The 22,294-nt window shown below is 39.8% G+C and overlaps 9 non-coding genes across 9 annotated transcripts; all 9 read left to right on the top strand.

The window, feature by feature from the left end:
- The first annotated feature begins 4,679 nt into the window (after nucleotides 1-4,679).
- TRNAR-UCG (transfer RNA arginine (anticodon UCG)) lies at nucleotides 4,680-4,752 on the top strand. Its single transcript has one exon. It is a non-coding gene; the product is annotated as a tRNA-Arg (tRNA).
- A 1,515-nt stretch (nucleotides 4,753-6,267) lies between these two features.
- On the top strand, nucleotides 6,268-6,340 carry TRNAR-UCG (transfer RNA arginine (anticodon UCG)). Its single transcript has one exon. It is a non-coding gene; the product is annotated as a tRNA-Arg (tRNA).
- Nucleotides 6,341-7,135: 795 nt separating this feature from the next.
- TRNAR-CCU (transfer RNA arginine (anticodon CCU)) lies at nucleotides 7,136-7,208 on the top strand. The gene has a single exon. It is a non-coding gene; the product is annotated as a tRNA-Arg (tRNA).
- A 6,282-nt stretch (nucleotides 7,209-13,490) lies between these two features.
- Nucleotides 13,491-13,563, top strand: TRNAR-CCU (transfer RNA arginine (anticodon CCU)). The gene has a single exon. It is a non-coding gene; the product is annotated as a tRNA-Arg (tRNA).
- A 2,808-nt stretch (nucleotides 13,564-16,371) lies between these two features.
- Nucleotides 16,372-16,444, top strand: TRNAR-UCG (transfer RNA arginine (anticodon UCG)). The gene has a single exon. It is a non-coding gene; the product is annotated as a tRNA-Arg (tRNA).
- Nucleotides 16,445-17,959: 1,515 nt separating this feature from the next.
- Nucleotides 17,960-18,032, top strand: TRNAR-UCG (transfer RNA arginine (anticodon UCG)). The gene has a single exon. It is a non-coding gene; the product is annotated as a tRNA-Arg (tRNA).
- Nucleotides 18,033-19,546: 1,514 nt separating this feature from the next.
- Nucleotides 19,547-19,619, top strand: TRNAR-UCG (transfer RNA arginine (anticodon UCG)). The gene has a single exon. It is a non-coding gene; the product is annotated as a tRNA-Arg (tRNA).
- A 1,514-nt stretch (nucleotides 19,620-21,133) lies between these two features.
- Nucleotides 21,134-21,206, top strand: TRNAR-UCG (transfer RNA arginine (anticodon UCG)). Its single transcript has one exon. It is a non-coding gene; the product is annotated as a tRNA-Arg (tRNA).
- A 795-nt stretch (nucleotides 21,207-22,001) lies between these two features.
- Nucleotides 22,002-22,074, top strand: TRNAR-CCU (transfer RNA arginine (anticodon CCU)). The gene has a single exon. It is a non-coding gene; the product is annotated as a tRNA-Arg (tRNA).
- Nucleotides 22,075-22,294: the final 220 nt, after the last annotated feature.

Raw genomic sequence — 22,294 nt, 5'->3', positions numbered from 1 at the left:
ATTTTAGTGTTCTGAAACTGCAAAGTAGATTATTAAATGCCTATTTTTGTGAGATGCATTTTCGACCGGCCAGAACATATTCTTTTGGAAAAAATGATTTGAATTGGATTGGTGTGAATCTTGTTTCTAGAGGTGGTGACAGGCTTTCAGCTACTTGAATAGGTCAAGCCAGGATTCATAAAACTTATACAACCTATGTGAGTGTGAAAAATTAGCATATGCAGGAAGGAGCAATTTGTACTACTTTCAAAACAGTTTCACTCCACGTCTGGAAACGTCCAGAGCTATGTAGAGCATACAAATGAGCTTTGATTTGGGCAGTTAAAGTGCTGATTTTGCCTCCGAGTAAGAAAAGTACTACACAAAATGTATAAAGGATCGGCACATTGGCTGCCTTTGCTGATGCCCCCATTGCCTAATTTGTAGTGCAATGGTTAAGTTGCAGAGTGTGGTTGAACTTGGTTAGGAGACTTAGTGCCTCTTTCCGTGTCCTACTGATGATAAGGATGGCTTGATACCATTTTCTAAGCCCAGTATATTGAGAAAAGAAGTAAGTGAAGAAGAAGTGTGGAGTCGAAAGTGGTTCTCCAATTTCTCTCCACTTGCTAAAATTGCAAAGTCTCCATTATAGCATAGAAGAGAGCGTTAAAGTCGGGGATGGAAGAGTATGAAAATGGGAAGTTTACTTATAGAGAGAAGTGAGAAATGCCCTGTGTGCACACACCGGTGTCTGACCATAGAATACATTTAAATAATGCCTCTAGAAAAGAGCTATGCATGTGTGCCTCAGTGGCCTAATGGATAAGGCACTGGCCTCCTAAGCCAGGGATTGTGGGATTGAGTCCCATCTGAGGTGATAACAAAAATCCTCCCTCTTTCTTTTCCAGAAAATTAGGTAGATTTATTACATGCTTCCTCTCAGAAGTTTATGAGGGATTAGGTACTTTGAAACTGTCACGTTTTACTTGTGTACACTTCACAGTCATGTTAGTCTTCTGAAACTGCAAAGTAGATTTTTAAATGCCTATTTTTGTGAGATGCATTTTCGACCGGCCAGAACATATTCCTTTGGAAAAAATTATATGAATTGGATTGGTGTGAATCTTGTTTCTAGAGGTGGTGACAGGCTTTCAGCTACTTGAATAGGTCAAGCCAGGATTCATAAAACTTATACAACCTATGTGAGTGTGAAAAATTAGCATATGCAGGAAGGAGCAATTTGTACTACTTTCAAAACAGTTTCACTCCACGTCTGGAAACGTCCAGAGCTATGTAGAGCATACAAATGAGCTTTAAACTCATGAGGAAAGAGGTTTGTATGGAAAAAGGAAAACAAAAGCATATTGTACTCATAAAATTCTGAATATATAGATTCCAAAAAAGTGCTTCCAGCTAAAAGAGCTGAAAGAACACTATGGGATGTAAACCTGAATACCTTTCAATAATATGTTCTCCATCCATGCATACCACCTACATGATAAAAATCACCTCAGGTGGACGGATGACTGCGTGGCCTAATGGATAAGGCATCTGACTTCGGATCAGAAGATTGAGGGTTCGAGTCCCTTCATGGTCGTTTTTGGCCAATGGTCACACAATCTGCTTTACATTCAGAGTGGAAAAAGTCTTTTCCAATACTCTTGTAGTCCTCACTTTCTCATTACTAATCATTAATAAAGTGGAGTACATACTGTAAACTCATTCAGGTTGCATCTTCAGTCTAACTACTTGTGCATTTTAGTGGCATTAAAAAGTGCTTCTATGCCGACGCACTGAATATGTAATAGGTTTGCAGAATTTTGACGTGACAGAATGGGTTTTTAGCTTAAGTGTGTGTAGAAGAACTGCAAGGTGTGTGCCTATGTGTGCATAGAGTGGAACATGTGTAAAATCTGTATGATTTGGGCAGTTAAAGTGCTGATTTTGCCTCCGAGTAAGAAAAGTACTACACAAAATGTATAAAGGATCGGCACATTGGCTGCCTTTGCTGATGCCCCCGTTGCCTAATTTGTAGTGCAATGGTTAAGTTGCAGAGTGTGGTTGAACTTGGTTAGGAGACTTAGTGCCTCTTTCCGTGTCCTACTGATGATAAGGATGGCTTGATACCATTTTCTAAGCCCAGTATATTGAGAAAAGAAGTAAGTGAAGAAGAAGTGTGGAGTCGAAAGTGGTTCTCCAATTTCTCTCCACTTGCTAAAATTGCAAAGTCTCCATTATAGCATAGAAGAGAGCGTTAAAGTCGGGGATGGAAGAGGATGAAAATGGGAAGTTTACTTATAGAGAGAAGTGAGAAATGCCCTGTGTGCACACACCGGTGTCTGACCATAGAATACATTTAAATAATGCCTCTAGAAAAGAGCTATGCATGTGTGCCTCAGTGGCCTCATGGATAAGGCACTGGCCTCCTAAGCCAAGGATTGTGGGTTCAAGTCCCATCTGAGGTGATAACAAAAATCCTCCCTCTTTCTTTTCCAGAAAATTAGGTAGATTTATTACATGCTTCCTCTCAGAAGTTTATGAGGGATTAGGTACTTTGAAACGGTCCCATTTTACTTGTGTACACTTCACAGTCATGTTAGTGTTCTGCAACTGCAAAGTAGATTTTTAAATGCCTATTTTTGTGAGATGCATTTTCGACCGGCCAGAACATATTCCTTTGGAAAAAATGATTCGAATTGGATTGGTGTGAATCTTGTTTCTAGAGGTGGTGACAGGCTTTCAGCTACTTGAATAGGTCAAGCCAGGATTCATAAAACTTATACAACCTATGTGAGTGTGAAAAATTAGCATATGCAGGAAGGAGCAATTTGTACTACTTTCAAAACAGTTTCACTCCACGTCTGGAAACGTCCAGAGCTATGTAGAGCATACAAATGAGCTTTAAACTCATGAGGAAAGAGGTTTGTATGGAAAAAGGAAAACAAAAGCATATCGTACTCATAAAATTCTCAATATATAGATTCCAAAAAAGTGCTTCCAGCGAAAAGAGCTGAAAGAACACTATGGGATGTAAACCTGAATACCTTTCAATAATATGTTCTCCATCCATGCATACCACCTACATGATAAAAATCATCTCAGGTGAACGGATGACCGCACGGCCTAATGGATAAGGCGTCTGACTTTGGATCAGAAGATTGAGGGTTCAAGTCCCTTCGTGGTCGTTTTTGGCCAATGGTCACACAATCTGCTTTACATTCAGAGTGAAAAAAGTATTTTCCAATACTCTTGTAGTCCTCACTTTCTCATTACTAATCATTAATAAAGTGGAGTACATACTGTAAACTCATTCAGGTTGCATCTTCAGTCTAACTACTTGTGCATTTTAGTGGCATTAAAAAGTGCTTCTATGCCGACGCACTGAATATGTAATAGGTTTGCAGAATTTTGACGTGACAGAATGGGTTTTTAGCTTAAGTGTGTGTAGAAGAACTGCAAGGTGTGTGCCTATGTGTGCATAGAGTGGTACATGTGTAAAATCTGTATGATTTGGGCAGTTAAAGTGCTGATTTTGCCTCCGAGTAAGAAAAGTACTACACAAAATGTATAAAGGATCGGCACATTGGCTGCCTTTGCTGATGCCCCCGTTGCCTAATTTGTAGTGCAATGGTTAAGTTGCAGAGTGTGGTTGAACTTGGTTAGGAGACTTAGTGCCTCTTTCCGTGTCCTACTGATGATAAGGATGGCTTGATACCATTTTCTAAGCCCAGTATATTGAGAAAAGAAGTAAGTGAAGAAGAAGTGTGGAGTCGAAAGTGGTTCTCCAATTTCTCTCCACTTGCTAAAATTGCAAAGTCTCCATTATAGCATAGAAGAGAGCGTTAAAGTCGGGGATGGAAGAGGATGAAAATGGGAAGTTTACTTATAGAGAGAACTGAGAAATGCCCTGTGTGCACACACCGGTGTCTGACCATAGAATACATTTAAATAATACCTCTAGAAAAGAGCTATGCATGTGTGTCTCAGTGGCCTAATGGATAAGGCACTGACCTCCTAAGCCAGGGATTGTGGGTTCAAGTCCCATCTGAGGTGATAACAAAAATCCTCCCTCTTTCTTTTCCAGAAAATTAGGTAGATTTATTACATGCTTCCTCTCGGAAGTTTATGAGGGATTAGGTACTTTGAAACTGTTCCATTTTACTTGTGTACACTTCACAGTCATTTTAGTGTTCTGAAACTGCAAAGTAGATTATTAAATGCCTATTTTTGTGAGATGCATGTTCGACCGGCCAGAACATATTCTTTTGGAAAAAATGATTTGAATTGGATTGGTGTGAATCTTGCTTCTAGGGGTGGTGACAGGCTTTCAGCTACTTGAATAGGTCCAGCCAGGATTCATAAAACTTATACAAACTATGTGAGTGTGAAAAATTAGCATATGCAGGAAGGAGCAATTTGTACTACTTTCAAAACAGTTTCACTCCACGTCTGGAAACGTCCAGAGCTATGTAGAGCATACAAATGAGCTTTAAACTCATGAGGAAAGAGGTTTGTATGCAAAAAGGAAAACAAAAGCATATCGTACTCATAAAATTCTCAATATATATATTCCAAAAAAGTGCTTCCAGCGAAAAGAGCTGAAAGAACACTATGGGATGTAAACCTGAATACCTTTCAATAAAATGTTCTCCATCCATGCATACCACCTACATGATAAAAATCATCTCAGGTGGACGGATGACCGCGTGGCCTAATGGATAAGGCGTCTGACTTCGGATCAGAAGATTGAGGGTTCGAGTCCCTTTGTGGTCGTTTTTGGCCAATGGTCACACAATCTGCTTTACATTCAGAGTGGAAAAAGTCTTTTCCAATACTCTTGTAGTCCTCACTTTCTCATTACTAATCATTAATAAAGTGGAGTACATACTGTAAACTCATTCAGGTTGCATCTTCAGTCTAACTACTTGTGCATTTTAGTGGCATTAAAAAGTGCTTCTATGCCGACGCACTGAATATGTAATAGGTTTGCAGAATTTCGACGTGACAGAATGGGTTTTTAGCTTAAGTGTGTGTAGAAGAACTGCAAGGTGTGTGCCTATGTCTGCATAGAGTGGTACATGTGTAAAATCTGTATGATTTGGGCAGTTAAAGTGCTGATTTTGCCTCCGAGTAAGAAAAGTACTACACAAAATGTATAAAGGATCGGCACATTGGCTGCCTTTGCTGATGCCCCCGTTTGCTAATTTGTAGTGCAATGGTTAAGTTGCAGAGTGTGGTTGAACTTGGTTAGGAGACTTAGTGCCTCTTTCCGTGTCCTACTGATGATAAGGATGGCTTGATACCATTTTCTAAGCCCAGGATATTGAGAAAAGAAGTAAGTGAAGAAGAAGTGTGGAGTCGAAAGTGGTTCTCCAATTTCTCTCCACTTGCTAAAATTGCAAAGTCTCCATTATAGCATAGAAGAGAGCGTTAAAGTCGGGGATGGAAGAGGATGAAAATGGGAAGTTTACTTATAGAGAGAAGTGAGAAATGCCCTGTGTGCACACACCGGTGTCTGACCATAGAATACATTAAAATAATGCCTCTAGAAAAGAGCTATGCATGTGTGTCTCAGTGGCCTAATGGATAAGGCACTGGCCTCCTAAGCCAGGGATTGTGGGTTGGAGTCCCATCTGAGGTGATAACAAAAATCCTCCCTCTTTCTTTTCCAGAAAATTAGGTAGATTTATTACATGCTTCCTCTCGGAAGTTTATGAGGGATTAGGTACTTTGAAACTGTCACGTTTTACTTGTGTACACTTCACAGTCATGTTAGTCTTCTGAAACTGCAAAGTAGATTTTTAAATGCCTATTTTTGTGAGATGCATTTTCGACCGGCCAGAACATATTCCTTTGGAAAAAATTATATGAATTGGATTGGTGTGAATCTTGTTTCTAGAGGTGGTGACAGGCTTTCAGCTACTTGAATAGGTCAAGCCAGGATTCATAAAACTTATACAACCTATGTGAGTGTGAAAAATTAGCATATGCAGGAAGGAGCAATTTGTACTACTTTCAAAACAGTTTCACTCCACGTCTGGAAACGTCCAGAGCTATGTAGAGCATACAAATGAGCTTTAAACTCATGAGGAAAGAGGTTTGTATGCAAAAAGGAAAACAAAAGCATATCGTACTCATAAAATTCTCAATATATATATTCCAAAAAAGTGCTTCCAGCGAAAAGAGCTGAAAGAACACTATGGGATGTAAACCTGAATACCTTTCAATAATATGTTCTCCATCCATGCATACCACCTACATGATAAAAATCATCTCAGGTGGACGGATGACCGCGTGGCCTAATGGATAAGGCGTCTGACTTCGGATCAGAAGATTGAGGGTTTGAGTCCCTTCGTGGTCGTTTTTGGCCAATGGTCACACAATCTGCTTTACATTCAGAGTGGAAAAAGTATTTTCCAATACTCTTGTAGTCCTCACTTTCTCATTACTAATCATTAATAAAGTGGAGTACATACTGTAAACTCATTCAGGTTGCATCTTCAGTCTAACTACTTGTGCATTTTAGTGGCATTAAAAAGTGCTTCTATGCCGACGCACTGAATATGTAATAGGTTTGCAGAATTTTGACGTGACAGAATGGGTTTTTAGCTTAAGTGTGTGTAGAAGAACTGCAAGGTGTGTGCCTATGTGTGCATAGAGTGCTACATGTGTAAAATCTGTATGATTTGGGCAGTTAAAGTGCTGATTTTGCCTCCGAGTAAGAAAAGTACTACACAAAATGTATAAAGGATCGGCACATTGGCTGCCTTTGCTGATGCCCCCGTTGCCTAATTTGTAGTGCAATGGTTAAGTTGCAGAGTGTGGTTGAACTTGGTTAGGAGACTTAGTGCCTCTTTCCGTGTCCTACTGATGATAAGGATGGCTTGATACCATTTTCTAAGCCCAGTATATTGAGAAAATAAGTAAGTGAAGAAGAAGTGTGGAGTCGAAAGTGGTTCTCCACTTTCTCTCCACTTGCTAAAATTGCAAAGTCTCCATTATAGCATAGAAGAGAGCGTTAAAGTCGGGGATGGAAGAGGATGAAAATGGGAAGTTTACTTATAGAGAGAAGTGAGAAATGCCCTGTGTGCACACACCGGTGTCTGACCATAGAATACATTTAAATAATGCCTCTAGAAAAGTGCTATGCATGTGTACCTCAGTGGCCTAATGGATAAGGCACTGGCCTCCTAAGCCAGGGATTGTGGGTTCAAGTCCCATCTGAGGTGATAACAAAAATCCTCCCTCTATCTTTTCCAGAATATTAGGTAGATTTATTACATGCTTCCTCTCAGAAATTATGAGGGATTAGGTACTTTGAAACGGTCCCATTATACTTGTGTACACTTCACAGTCATGTTAGTGTTCTGAAACTGCAAAGTAGATTTTTAAATGCCTATTTTTGTGAGATGCATTTTCGACCGGCCAGAACATATTCCTTTGGAAAACATGATTTGAATTGGATTGGTGTGAATCTTGTTTCTAGAGGTGGTGACAGGCTTTCAGCTACTTGAATAGGTCAAGCCAGGATACATAAAACGTATACAACCTATGTGAGTGTGAAAAATTAGCATATGCAGGAAGGAGCAATTTGTCCTACTTTCAAAACAGTTTCACTCCACGTCTGGAAACTTCCAGAGCTATGTAGAGAATACAAATGAGCTTTAAACTCATGAGGAAAGAGGTTTGTATGGAAAAAGGAAAACAAAAGCATATCGTACTCAAAAAATTCTCAATATATAGATTCCAAAAAAGTGCTTCCAGCGAAAAGAGCTGAAAGAACACTATGGGATGTAAACCTGAATACCTTTCAATAATATGTTCTCCATCCATGCATACCACCTACATGATAAAAATCATCTCAGGTGGACGGATGACAGCGTGGCCTAATGGATAAGGCGTCTGACTTCGGATCAGAAGATTGAGGGTTCGAGTCCCTTCGTGGTCGTTTTTGGCCAATGGTCACACAATCTGCTTTACATTCAGAGTGGAAAAAGTGTTTTCCAATACTCTTGTAGTCCTCACTTTCTCATTACTAATCATTAATAAAGTGGAGTACATACTGTAAACTCATTCAGGTTGCATCTTCAGTCTAACTACTTGTGCATTTTAGTGGCATTAAAAAGTGCTTCTATGCCGACTCACTGAATATGTAATAGGTTTGCAGAATTTTGACGTGACAGAATGGGTTTTTAGCTTAAGTGTGTGTAGAAGAACTGCAAGGTGTGTGCCTATGTGTGCATAGAGTGCTACATGTGTAAAATCTGTATGATTTGGGCAGTTAAAGTGCTGAATTTGCCTCCGAGTAAGAAAAGTACTACACAAAATGTATAAAGGATCGGCACATTGGCTGCCTTTGCTGATGCCCCCGTTGCCTAATTTGTAGTGCAATGGTTAAGTTGCAGAGTGTGGTTGAACTTGGTTAGGAGACTTAGTGCCTCTTTCCGTGTCCTGCTGATGATAAGGATGGCTTGATACCATTTTCTAAGCCCAGTATATTGAGAAAAGAAGTAAGTGAAGAAGAAGTGTGGAGTCGAAAGTGGTTCTCCAATTTCTCTCCACTTGCTAAAATTGCAAAGTCTCCATTATAGCATAGAAGAGAGCGTTAAAGTCGGGGATGGAAGAGGATGAAAATGGGAAGTTTACTTATAGAGAGAACTGAGAAATGCCCTGTGTGCACACACAGGTGTCTGACCATAGAATACATTTAAATAATACCTCTAGAAAAGAGCTATGCATGTGTGTCTCAGTGGCCTAATGGATAAGGCACTGACCTCCTAAGCCAGGGATTGTGGGTTCAAGTCCCATCTGAGGTGAGAACAAAAATCCTCCCTCTTTCTTTTCCAGAAAATTAGGTAGATTTATTACATGCTTCCTCTCGGAAGTTTATGAGGGATTAGGTACTTTGAAACTGTCCCATTTTACTTGTGTACACTTCACAGTCATTTTAGTGTTCTGAAACTGCAAAGTAGATTATTAAATGCCTATTTTTGTGAGATGCATTTTCGACCGGCCAGAACATATTCTTTTGGAAAAAATGATTTGAATTGGATTGGTGTGAATCTTGCTTCTAGGGGTGGTGACAGGCTTTCAGCTACTTGAATAGGTCAAGCCAGGATTCATAAAACTTATACAAACTATGTGAGTGTGAAAAATTAGCATATGCAGGAAGGAGCAATTTGTACTACTTTCAAAACAGTTTCACTCCACGTCTGGAAACGTCCAGAGCTATGTAGAGCATACAAATGAGCTTTAAACTCATGAGGAAAGAGGTTTGTATGCAAAAAGGAAAACAAAAGCATATCGTACTCATAAAATTCTCAATATATATATTCCAAAAAAGTGCTTCCAGCGAAAAGAGCTGAAAGAACACTATGGGATGTAAACCTGAATACCTTTCAATAATATGTTCTCCATCCATGCATACCACCTACATGATAAAAATCATCTCAGGTGGACAGATGACAGCGTGGCCTAATGGATAAGGCGTCTGACTTCGGATCAGAAGATTGAGGGTTCGAGTCCGTTCGTGGTCGTTTTTGGCCAATGGTCACACAAACTGCTTTACATTCAGAGTGGAAAAAGTCTTTTCCAATACTCTTGTAGTCCTCACTTTCTCATTACTAATCATTAATAAAGTGGAGTACATACTGTAAACTCATTCAGGTTGCATCTTCAGTCTAACTACTTGTGCATTTTAGTGGCATTAAAAAGTGCTTCTATGCCGACGCACTGAATATGTAATAGGTTTGCAGAATTTTGACGTGACAGAATGGGTTTTTAGCTTAAGTGTGTGTAGAAGAACTGCAAGGTGTGTGCCATTGTCTGCATAGAGTGGTACATGTGTAAAATCTGTATGATTTGGGCAGTTAAAGTGCTGATTTTGCCTCCGAGTAAGAAAATTACTACACAAAATGTATAAAGGATCGGCACATTGGCTGCCTTTGCTGATGCCCCCGTTGCCTACTTTGTAGTGCAATGGTTAAGTTGCAGAGTGTGGTTGAACTTGGTTAGGAGACTTAGTGCCTCTTTCCGTGTCCTACTGATGATAAGGATGGCTTGATACCATTTTCTAAGCCCAGTATATTGAGAAAATAAGTAAGTGAAGAAGAAGTGTGGAGTCGAAAGTGGTTCTCCACTTTCTCTCCACTTGCTAAAATTGCAAAGTCTCCATTATAGCATAGAAGAGAGCGTTAAAGTCGGGGATGGAAGAGGATGAAAATGGGAAGTTTACTTATAGAGAGAAGTGAGAAATGCCCTGTGTGCACACACCGGTGTCTGACCATAGAATACATTTAAATAATGCCTCTAGAAAAGTGCTATGCATGTGTACCTCAGTGGCCTAATGGATAAGGCACTGGCCTCCTAAGCCAGGGATTGTGGGTTCAAGTCCCATCTGAGATGATAACAAAAATCCTCCCTCTATCTTTTCCAGAATATTAGGTAGATTTATTACATGCTTCCTCTCAGAAGTTTATGAGGGATTAGGTACTTTGAAACGGTCCCATTTTACTTGTGTACACTTCACAGTCATGTTAGTGTTCTGAAACTGCAAAGTAGATTTTTAAATGCCTATTTTTGTGAGATGCATTTTCGACCGGCCAGAACATATTCCTTTGGAAAACATGATTTGAATTGGATTGGTGTGAATCTTGTTTCTAGAGGTGGTGACAGGCTTTCAGCTACTTGAATAGGTCAAGCCAGGATACATAAAACGTATACAACCTATGTGAGTGTGAAAAATTAGCATATGCAGGAAGGAGCAATTTGTCCTACTTTCAAAACAGTTTCACTCCACGTCTGGAAACTTCCAGAGCTATGTAGAGAATACAAATGAGCTTTAAACTCATGAGGAAAGAGGTTTGTATGGAAAAAGGAAAACAAAAGCATATCGTACTCATAAAATTCTCAATATATAGATTCCAAAAAAGTGCTTCCAGCGAAAAGAGCTGAAAGAACACTATGGGATGTAAACCTGAATACCTTTCAATAATATGTTCTCCATCCATGCATACCACCTACATGATAAAAATCATCTCAGGTGGACGGATGACAGCGTGGCCTAATGGATAAGGCGTCTGACTTCGGATCAGAAGATTGAGGGTTCGAGTCCCTTCGTGGTCGTTTTTGGCCAATGGTCACACAATCTGCTTTACATTCAGAGTGGAAAAAGTCTTTTCCAATACTCTTGTAGTCCTCACTTTCTCATTACTAATCATTAATAAAGTGGAGTACATACTGTAAACTCATTCAGGTTGCATCTTCAGTCTACCTACTTGTGCATTTTAGTGGCATTAAAAAGTGCTTCTATGCCGACGCACTGAATATGTAATAGGTTTGCAGAATTTTGACGTGACAGAATGGGTTTTTAGCTTAAGTGTGTGTAGAAGAACTGCAAGGTGTGTGCCTATGTCTGCATAGAGTGGTACATGTGTAAAATCTGTATGATTTGGGCAGTTAAAGTGCTGATTTTGCCTCCGAGTAAGAAAAGTACTACACAAAATGTATAAAGGATCGGCACATTGGCTGCCTTTGCTGATGCCCCCGTTGCCTAATTTGTAGTGCAATGGTTAAGTTGCAGAGTGTGGTTGAACTTGGTTAGGAGACTTAGTGCCTCTTTCCGTGTCCTACTGATGATAAGGATGGCTTGATACCATTTTCTAAGCCCAGTATATTGAGAAAAGAAGTAAGTGAAGAAGAAGTGTGGAGTCGAAAGTGGTTCTCCAATTTCTCTCCACTTGCTAAAATTGCAAAGTCTCCATTATAGCATAGAAGAGAGCGTTAAAGTCGGGGATGGAAGAGGATGAAAATGGGAAGTTTACTTATAGAGAGAAGTGAGAAATGCCCTGTGTGCACACACCGGTGTCTGACCATAGAATACATTTAAATAATGCCTCTAGAAAAGAGCTATGCATGTGTGTCTCAGTGGCCTAATGGATAAGGCACTGGCCTCCTAAGCCAGGGATTGTGGGTTGGAGTCCCATCTGAGGTGATAACAAAAATCCTCCCTCTTTCTTTTCCAGAAAATTAGGTAGATTTATTACATGCTTCCTCTCGGAAGTTTATGAGGGATTAGGTACTTTGAAACTGTCACGTTTTACTTGTGTACACTTCACAGTCATGTTAGTCTTCTGAAACTGCAAAGTAGATTTTTAAATGCCTATTTTTGTGAGATGCATTTTCGACCGGCCAGAACATATTCCTTTGGAAAAAATGATATGAATTGGATTGGTGTGAATCTTGTTTCTAGAGGTGGTGACAGGCTTTCAGCTACTTGAATAGGTCAAGCCAGGATTCATAAAACTTATACAACCTATGTGAGTGTGAAAAATTAGCATATGCAGGAAGCAGCAATTTGTACTACTTTCAAAACAGTTTCACTCCACGTCTGGAAACGTCCAGAGCTATGTAGAGCATACAAATGAGCTTTAAACTCATGAGGAAAGAGGTTTGATGCAAAAAGGAAAACAAAAGCATATCGTACTCATAAAATTCTCAATATATATATTCCAAAAAAGTGCTTCCAGCGAAAAGAGCTGAAAGAACACTATGGGATGTAAACCTGAATACCTTTCAATAATATGTTCTCCATCCATGCATACCACCTACATGATAAAAATCATCTCAGGTGGACGGATGACCGCGTGGCCTAATGGATAAGGTGTCTGACTTTGGATCAGAAGATTGAGGGTTCGAGTCCCTTCGTGGTCGTTTTTGGCCAATGGTCACACAATCTGCTTTACATTCAGAGTGGAAAAAGTATTTTCCAATACTCTTGTAGTCCTCACTTTCTCATTACTAATCATTAATAAAGTGGAGTACATACTGTAAACTCATTCAGGTTGCATCTTCAGTCTAACTACTCGTGCATTTTAGTGGCATTAAAAAGTGCTTCTATGCCGACGCACTGAATATGTAATAGGTTTGCAGAATTTTGACGTGACAGAATGGGTTTTTAGCTTAAGTGTGTGTAGAAGAACTGCAAGGTGTGTGCCTATGCTATGTGTGTATAGAGTGCTACATGTGTAAAATCTGTATGATTTGGGCAGTTAAAGTGCTGATTTTGCCTCCGAGTAAGAAAAGTACTACACAAAATGTATAAAGGATCGGCACATTGGCTGCCTTTGCTGATGCCCCCGTTGCCTAATTTGTAGTGCAATGGTTAAGTTGCAGAGTGTGGTTGAACTTGGTTAGGAGACTTAGTGCCTCTTTCCGTGTCCTACTGATGATAAGGATGGCTTGATACCATTTTCTAAGCCCAGTATATTGAGAAAATAAGTAAGTGAAGAAGAAGTGTGGAGTCGAAAGTGGTTCTCCATTTTCTCTCCACTTGCTAAAATTGCAAAGTCTCCATTATAGCATAGAAGAGAGCGTTAAAGTCGGGGATGGAAGAGGATGAAAATGGGAAGTTTACTTATAGAGAGAAGTGAGAAATGCCCTGTGTGCACACACCGGTGTCTGACCATAGAATACATTTAAATAATGCCTCTAGAAAAGTGCTATGCATGTGTACCTCAGTGGCCTAATGGATAAGGCACTGGCCTCCTAAGCCAGGGATTGTGGGTTCAAGTCCCATCTGAGGTGATAACAAAAATCCTCCCTCTATCTTTTCCAGAATATTAGGTAGATTTATTACATGCTTCCTCTCAGAAGTTTATGAGGGATTAGGTACTTTGAAACGGTCCCATTTTACTTGTGTACACTTCACAGTCATGTTAGTGTTCTGAAACTGCAAAGTAGATTTTTAAATGCCTATTTTTGTGAGATGCATTTTCGACCGGCCAGAACATATTCCTTTGGAAAACATGATTTGAATTGGATTGGTGTGAATCTTGTTTCTAGAGGTGGTGACAGGCTTTCAGCTACTTGAATGGGTCAAGCCAGGATACATAAAACGTATACAACCTATGTGAGTGTGAAAAATTAGCATATGCAGGAAGGAGCAATTTGTCCTACTTTCAAAACAGTTTCACTCCACGTCTGGAAACTTCCAGAGCTATGTAGAGAATACAAATGAGCTTTAAACTCATGAGGAAAGAGGTTTGTATGGAAAAAGGAAAACAAAAGCATATCGTACTCATAAAATTCTCAATATATAGATTCCAAAAAAGTGCTTCCAGCGAAAAGAGCTGAAAGAACACTATGGGATGTAAACCTGAATACCTTTCAATAATATGTTCTCCATCCATGCATACCACCTACATGATAAAAATCATCTCAGGTGGACGGATGACAGCGTGGCCTAATGGATAAGGCGTCTGACTTCGGATCAGAAGATTGAGGGTTCGAGTCCCTTCGTGGTCGTTTTTGGCCAATGGTCACACAATCTGCTTTACATTCAGAGTGGAAAAAGTCTTTTCCAATACTCTTGTAGTCCTCACTTTCTCATTACTAATCATTAATAAAGTGGAGTACATACTGTAAACTCATTCAGGTTGCATCTTCAGTCTAACTACTTGTGCATTTTAGTGGCATTAAAAAGTGCTTCTATGCCGACGCACTGAATATGTAATAGGTTTGCAGAATTTTGACGTGACAGAATGGGTTTTTAGCTTAAGTGTGTGTAGAAGAACTGCAAGGTGTGTGCCTATGTGTGCATTGAGTGCTACATGTGTAAAATCTGTATGATTTGGGCAGTTAAAGTGCTGATTTTGCCTCCGAGTAAGAAAAGTACTACACAAAATGTATAAAGGATCGGCACATTGGCTGCCTTTGCTGATGCCCCCGCTGCCTAATTTGTAGTGCAATGGTTAAGTTGCAGAGTGTGGTTGAACTTGGTTAGGAGACTAGGGGGCATATCAACAACAACCGGCGATAATTATTGCTCAGCGCTCTTAGCGTGAGGATAATTATCGCCGGCTAGCGTGGATTTTTATCACTGAGATAGCGTGCTATTAGCAACGCTTATCTCAATAGCGATAAAAATCCTCACGCTAAGTGGCTAACGTGAGATTATCGCTGGAAACCCAGCGATAATCTCACGTTACCTTGTTGATAGGGACAGATAAACTTAGCCATGATATCCTCCTTCCATAGGATATCATGGCTAAGTCAGAAAAATACCAGACGTAAAAAAGCAGCGTTAACCGCGGTTAGCGCTGCTTTTTTTGTCTCTAACAGGGTTAGCGATATTCTTGATAATAGGAGAAATGTCGCTTAGCGACATTTCTCCTATTATTTTACTCTGGAACGCCCCCTTTGCATCTCATTAGAGATGCAAGGGGAAGCGTAGAGTAAAAGGGTGCTAACATGCAAATTTGCATGTTAGCACCCTGTTGTTGATAGGGCGCTAGTTTTATCTCTGCTTTTTTGGCTTTTAAAGCCAAAAAAGCAGAGATAAAGCCCTTGTTGATATGCCCCTTAGTGCCTCTTTCCGTGTCCTACTGATGATAAGGATGGCTTGATACCATTTTCTAAGCCCAGTATATTGAGAAAAGAAGTAAGTGAAGAAGAAGTGCGGAGTCGAAAGTGGTTTTCCAATTTCTCTCCACTTGCTAAAATTGCAAAGTCTCCATTATAGCATAGAAGAGAGCGTTAAAGTCGGGGATGGAAGAGGATGAAAATGGGAAGTTTACTTATAGAGAGAAGTGAGAAATGCCCTGTGTGCACACACCGGTGTCTGACCATAGAATACATTTAAATAATGCCTCTAGAAAAGAGCTATGCATGTGTGCCTCAGTGGCCTCATGGATAAGGCACTGGCCTCCTAAGCCAGGGATTGTGGGTTCAAGTCCCATCTGAGGTGATAACAAAAATCCTCCCTCTTTCTTTTCCAGAAAATTAGGTAGATTTATTACATGCTTCCTCTCAGAAGTTTATGAGGGATTAGGTACTTTGAAACAGTCCCATTTTACTTGTGTACACTTCACAGTCATGTTAGTGTTCTGAAACTGCAAAGTAGATTTTTAAATGCCTATTTTTGTGAGATGCATTTTCGACCGGCCAGAACATATTCCTTTGGAAAAAATGATATGAATTGGATTGGTGTGAATCTTGTTTCTAGAGGTGGTGACAGGCTTTCAGCTACTTGAATAGGTCAAGCCAGGATTCATAAAACTTATACAACCTATGTGAGTGTGAAAAATTAGCATATGCAGGAAGGAGCAATTTGTACTACTTTCAAAACAGTTTCACTCCACGTCTGGAAACGTCCAGAGCTATGTAGAGCATACAAATGAGCTTTAAACTCATGAGGAAAGAGGTTTGTATGGAAAAAGGAAAACAAAAGCATATCGTACTCATAAAATTCTCAATATATAGATTCCAAAAAAGTGCTTCCAGCGAAAAGAGCTGAAAGAACACTATGGGATGTAAACCTGAATACCTTTCAATAATATGTTCTCCATCCATGCATACCACCTACATGATAAAAATCATCTCAGGTGGACGGATGACCGCGTGGCCTAATGGATAAGGCGTCTGACTTCGGATCAGAAGATTGAGGGTTCGAGTCCCTTCGTGGTCGTTTTTGGCCAATGGTCACACAATCTGCTTTACATTCAGAGTGGAAAAAGTCTTTTCCAATACTCTTGTAGTCCTCACTTTCTCATTACTAATCAATAATAAAGTGGAGTACATACTGTAAACTCATTCAGGTTGCATCTTCAGTCTAACTACTTGTGCATTTTAGTGGCATTAGAAAGTGCTTCTATGCCGACGCACTGAATATGTAATAGGTTTGCAGAATTTTGACGTGACAGAATGGGTTTTTAGCTTAAGTGTGTGTAGAAGAACTGCAAGGTGTGTGCCTATGTGTGCATAGAGTGGTACATGTGTAAAATCTGTATGATTTGGGCAGTTAAAGTGCTGATTTTGCCTCCGAGTAAGAAAAGTACTACACAAAATGTATAAAGGATCGGCACATTGGCTGCCTTTGCTGATGCCCCCGTTGCCTAATTTGTAGTGCAATGGTTAAGTTGCAGAGTGTGGTTGAACTTGGTTAGGAGACTTAGTGCCTCTTTCCGTGTCCTACTGATGATAAGGATGGCTTGATACCATTTTCTAAGCCCAGTATATTGAGAAAAGAAGTAAGTGAAGAAGAAGTGTGGAGTCGAAAGTGGTTCTCCAATTTCTCTCCACTTGCTAAAATTGCAAAGTCTCCATTATAGCATAGAAGAGAGCGTTAAAGTCGGGGATGGAAGAGGATGAAAATGGGAAGTTTACTTATAGAGAGAAGTGAGAAATGCCCTGTGTGCACACACCGGTGTCTGACCATAGAATACATTTAAATAATGCCTCTAGAAAAGAGCTATGCATGTGTGCCTCAGTGGCCTCATGGATAAGGCACTGGCCTCCTAAGCCAGGGATTGTGGGTTCAAGTCCCATCTGAGGTGATAACAAAAATCCTCCCTCTTTCTTTTCCAGAAAATTAGGTAGATTTATTACATGCTTCCTCTCAGAAGTTTATGAGGGATTAGGTACTTTGAAACAGTCCCATTTTACTTGTGTACACTTCACAGTCATGTTAGTGTTCTGAAACTGCAAAGTAGATTTTTAAATGCCTATTTTTGTGAGATGCATTTTCGACCGGCCAGAACATATTCCTTTGGAAAAAATGATATGAATTGGATTGGTGTGAATCTTGTTTCTAGAGGTGGTGACAGGCTTTCAGCTACTTGAATAGGTCAAGCCAGGATTCATAAAACTTATACAACCTATGTGACTGTGAAAAATTAGCATATGCAGGAAGGAGCAATTTGTACTACTTTCAAAACAGTTTCACTCCACGTCTGGAAACGTCCAGAGCTATGTAGAGCATACAAATGAGCTTTAAACTCATGAGGAAAGAGGTTTGTATGGAAAAAGGAAAACAAAAGCATATCGTACTCATAAAATTCTCAATATATAGATTCCAAAAAAGTGCTTCCAGCGAAAAGAGCTGAAAGAACACTATGGGATGTAAACCTGAATACCTTTCAATAATATGTTCTCCATCCATGCATACCACCTACATGATAAAAATCATCTCAGGTGGACGGATGACCGCGTGGCCTAATGGATAAGGCGTCTGACTTCGGATCAGAAGATTGAGGGTTCGAGTCCCTTCGTGGTCGTTTTTGGCCAATGGTCACACAATCTGCTTTACATTCAGAGTGGAAAAAGTCTTTTCCAATACTCTTGTAGTCCTCACTTTCTCATTACTAATCAATAATAAAGTGGAGTACATACTGTAAACTCATTCAGGTTGCATCTTCAGTCTAACTACTTGTGCATTTTAGTGGCATTAGAAAGTGCTTCTATGCCGACGCACTGAATATGTAATAGGTTTGCAGAATTTTGACGTGACAGAATGGGTTTTTAGCTTAAGTGTGTGTAGAAGAACTGCAAGGTGTGTGCCTATGTGTGCATAGAGTGGTACATGTGTAAAATCTGTATGATTTGGGCAGTTAAAGTGCTGATTTTGCCTCCGAGTAAGAAAAGTACTACACAAAATGTATAAAGGATCGGCACATTGGCTGCCTTTGCTGATGCCCCCGTTGCCTAATTTGTAGTGCAATGGTTAAGTTGCAGAGTGTGGTTGAACTTGGTTAGGAGACTTAGTGCCTCTTTCCGTGTCCTACTGATGATAAGGATGGCTTGATACCATTTTCTAAGCCCAGTATATTGAGAAAAGAAGTAAGTGAAGAAGAAGTGTGGAGTCGAAAGTGGTTCTCCAATTTCTCTCCACTTGCTAAAATTGCAAAGTCTCCATTATAGCATAGAAGAGAGCGTTAAAGTCGGGGATGGAAGAGGATGAAAATGGGAAGTTTACTTATAGAGAGAACTGAGAAATGCCCTGTGTGCACACACTGGTGTCTGACCATAGAATACATTTAAATAATACCTCTAGAAAAGAGCTATGCATGTGTGTCTCAGTTCCCAATGGATAAGGCACTGACCTCCTAAGCCAGGGATTGTGGGTTCAAGTCCCATCTGAGGTGATAACAAAAATCCTCCCTCTTTCTTTTCCAGAATATTAGGTAGATTTATTACATGCTTCCTCTCGGAAGTTTATGAGGGATTAGGTACTTTGAAACTGTCCCATTTTACTTGTGTACACTTCACAGTCATTTTAGTGTTCTGAAACTGCAAAGTAGATTATTAAATGCCTATTTTTGTGAGATGCATTTTCGACCGGCCAGGACATATTCTTTTGGAAAAAATGATTTGAATTGGATTGGTGTGAATCTTGCTTCTAGGGGTGGTGACAGGCTTTCAGCTACTTGAATAGGTCAAGCCAGGATTCATAAAACTTATACAAACTATGTGAGTGTGAAAAATTAGCATATGCAGGAAGGAGCAATTTGTACTACTTTCAAAACAGTTTCACTCCACGTCTGGAAACGTCCAGAGCTATGTAGAGCATACAAATGAGCTTTAAACTCATGAGGAAAGAGGTTTGTATGCAAAAAGGAAAACAAAAGCATATCGTACTCATAAAATTCTCAATATATAGATTTCAAAAAAGTGCTTCCAGCGAAAAGAGCTGAAAGAACACTATGGGATGTAAACCTGAATACCTTTCAATAATATGTTCTCCATCCATGCATACCACCTACATGATAAAAATCATCTCAGGTGAACGGATGACCGCGTGGCCAAATGGATAAGGCGTCTGACTTCGGATCAGAAGATTGAGGGTTCGAGTCCCTTCGTGGTCATTTTTGGCCAATGATCACACAATCTGCTTTACATTCAGAGTGGAAAAAGTATTTTCCAATACTCTTGTAGTCCTCACTTTCTCATTACTAATCATTAATAAAGTGGAGTACATACTGTAAACTCATTCAGGTTGCATCTTCAGTCTAACTACTTGTGCATTTTAGTGGCATTAAAAAGTGCTTCTATGCCGACGCACTGAATATGTAATAGGTTTGCAGAATTTTGACGTGACAGAATGGGTTTTTAGCTTAAGTGTGTATAGAAGAACTGCAAGGTGTGGGCCTATGTGTGCATAGAGTGGTACATGTGTAAAATCTGTATGATTTGGGCAGTTAAAGTGCTGATTTTGCCTCCGAGTTAGAAAAGTACTACACAAAATGTATAAAGGATCGGCACATTGGCTGCCTTTGCTGATGCCCCCGTTGCCTAATTTGTAGTGCAATGGTTAAGTTGCAGAGTGTGGTTGAACTTGGTTAGGAGACTTAGTGCCTCTTTCCGTGTCCTACTGATGATAAGGATGGCTTGATACCATTTTCTAAGCCCAGTATATTGAGAAAATAAGTAAGTGAAGAAGAAGTGTGGAGTCGAAAGTGGTTCTCCAATTTCTCTCCACTTGCTAAAATTGCAAAGTCTCCATTATAGCATAGAAGAGAGCGTTAAAGTCGGGGATGGAAGAGGATGAAAATGGGAAGTTTACTTATAGAGAGAACTGAGAAATGCCCTGTGTGCACACACTGGTGTCTGACCATAGAATACATTTAAATAATACCTCTAGAAAAGAGCTATGCATGTGTGTCTCAGTTCCCAATGGATAAGGCACTGACCTCCTAAGCCAGGGATTGTGGGTTCAAGTCCCATCTGAGGTGATAACAAAAATCCTCCCTCTTTCTTTTCCAGAATATTAGGTAGATTTATTACATGCTTCCTCTCGGAAGTTTATGAGGGATTAGGTACTTTGAAACTGTCCCATTTTACTTGTGTACACTTCACAGTCATTTTAGTGTTCTGAAACTGCAAAGTAGATTATTAAATGCCTATTTTTGTGAGATGCATTTTCGACCGGCCAGAACATATTCTTTTGGAAAAAATGATTTGAATTGGATTGGTGTGAATCTTGCTTCTAGGGGTGGTGACAGGCTTTCAGCTACTTGAATAGGTCAAGCCAGGATTCATAAAACTTATACAAACTATGTGAGTGTGAAAAATTAGCATATGCAGGAAGGAGCAATTTGTACTACTTTCAAAACAGTTTCACTCCACGTCTGGAAACGTCCAGAGCTATGTAGAGCATACAAATGAGCTTTAAACTCATGAGGAAAGAGGTTTGTATGCAAAAAGGAAAACAAAAGCATATCGTACTCATAAAATTCTCAATATATAGATTTCAAAAAAGTGCTTCCAGCGAAAAGAGCTGAAAGAACACTATGGGATGTAAACCTGAATACCTTTCAATAATATGTTCTCCATCCATGCATACCACCTACATGATAAAAATCATCTCAGGTGAACAGATGACCGCGTGGCCAAATGGATAAGGCGTCTGACTTCGGATCAGAAGATTGAGGGTTCGAGTCCCTTCGTGGTCATTTTTGGCCAATGATCACACAATCTGCTTTACATTCAGAGTGGAAAAAGTATTTTCCAATACTCTTGTAGTCCTCACTTTCTCATTACTAATCATTAATAAAGTGGAGTACATACTGTAAACTCATTCAGGTTGCATCTTCAGTCTAACTACTTGTGCATTTTAGTGGCATTAAAAAGTGCTTCTATGCCGACGCACTGAATATGTAATAGGTTTGCAGAATTTTGACGTGACAGAATGGGTTTTTAGCTTAAGTGTGTATAGAAGAACTGCAAGGTGTGGGCCTATGTGTGCATAGAGTGGTACATGTGTAAAATCTGTATGATTTGGGCAGTTAAAGTGCTGATTTTGCCTCCGAGTTAGAAAAGTACTACACAAAATGTATAAAGGATCGGCACATTGGCTGCCTTTGCTGATGCCCCCGTTGCCTAATTTGTAGTGCAATGGTTAAGTTGCAGAGTGTGGTTGAACTTGGTTAGGAGACTTAGTGCCTCTTTCCGTGTCCTACTGATGATAAGGATGGCTTGATACCATTTTCTAAGCCCAGTATATTGAGAAAATAAGTAAGTGAAGAAGAAGTGTGGAGTCGAAAGTGGTTCTCCAATTTCTCTCCACTTGCTAAAATTGCAAAGTCTCCATTATAGCATAGAAGAGAGCGTTAAAGTCGGGGATGGAAGAGGATGAAAATGGGAAGTTTACTTATAGAGAGAAGTGAGAAATGCCCTGTGTGCACACACCGGTGTCTGACCATAGAATACATTTAAATAATGCCTCTAGAAAAGTGCTATGCATGTGTACCTCAGTGGCCTAATGGATAAGGCACTGGCCTCCTAAGCCAGGGATTGTGGGTTCAAGTCCCATCTGAGGTGATAACAAAAATCCTCCCTCTATCTTTTCCAGAATATTAGGTAGATTTATTACATGCTTCCTCTCAGAAGTTTATGAGGGATTAGGTACTTTGAAACGGTCCCATTTTACTTGTGTACACTTCACAGTCATGTTAGTGTTCTGAAACTGCAAAGTAGATTTTTAAATGCCTATTTTTGTGAGATGCATGTTCGACCGGCCAGAACATATTCCTTTGGAAAA

Source organism: Triturus cristatus, chromosome 4_1 (assembly GCF_964204655.1).
Source record: "Triturus cristatus chromosome 4_1, aTriCri1.1, whole genome shotgun sequence".
Taxonomy (NCBI): Eukaryota; Metazoa; Chordata; class Amphibia; order Caudata; family Salamandridae; genus Triturus; species Triturus cristatus.
The sequence above is the reverse complement of the archived record's forward strand: the minus strand, read 5'-3'. Positions and strand labels throughout refer to the sequence as shown.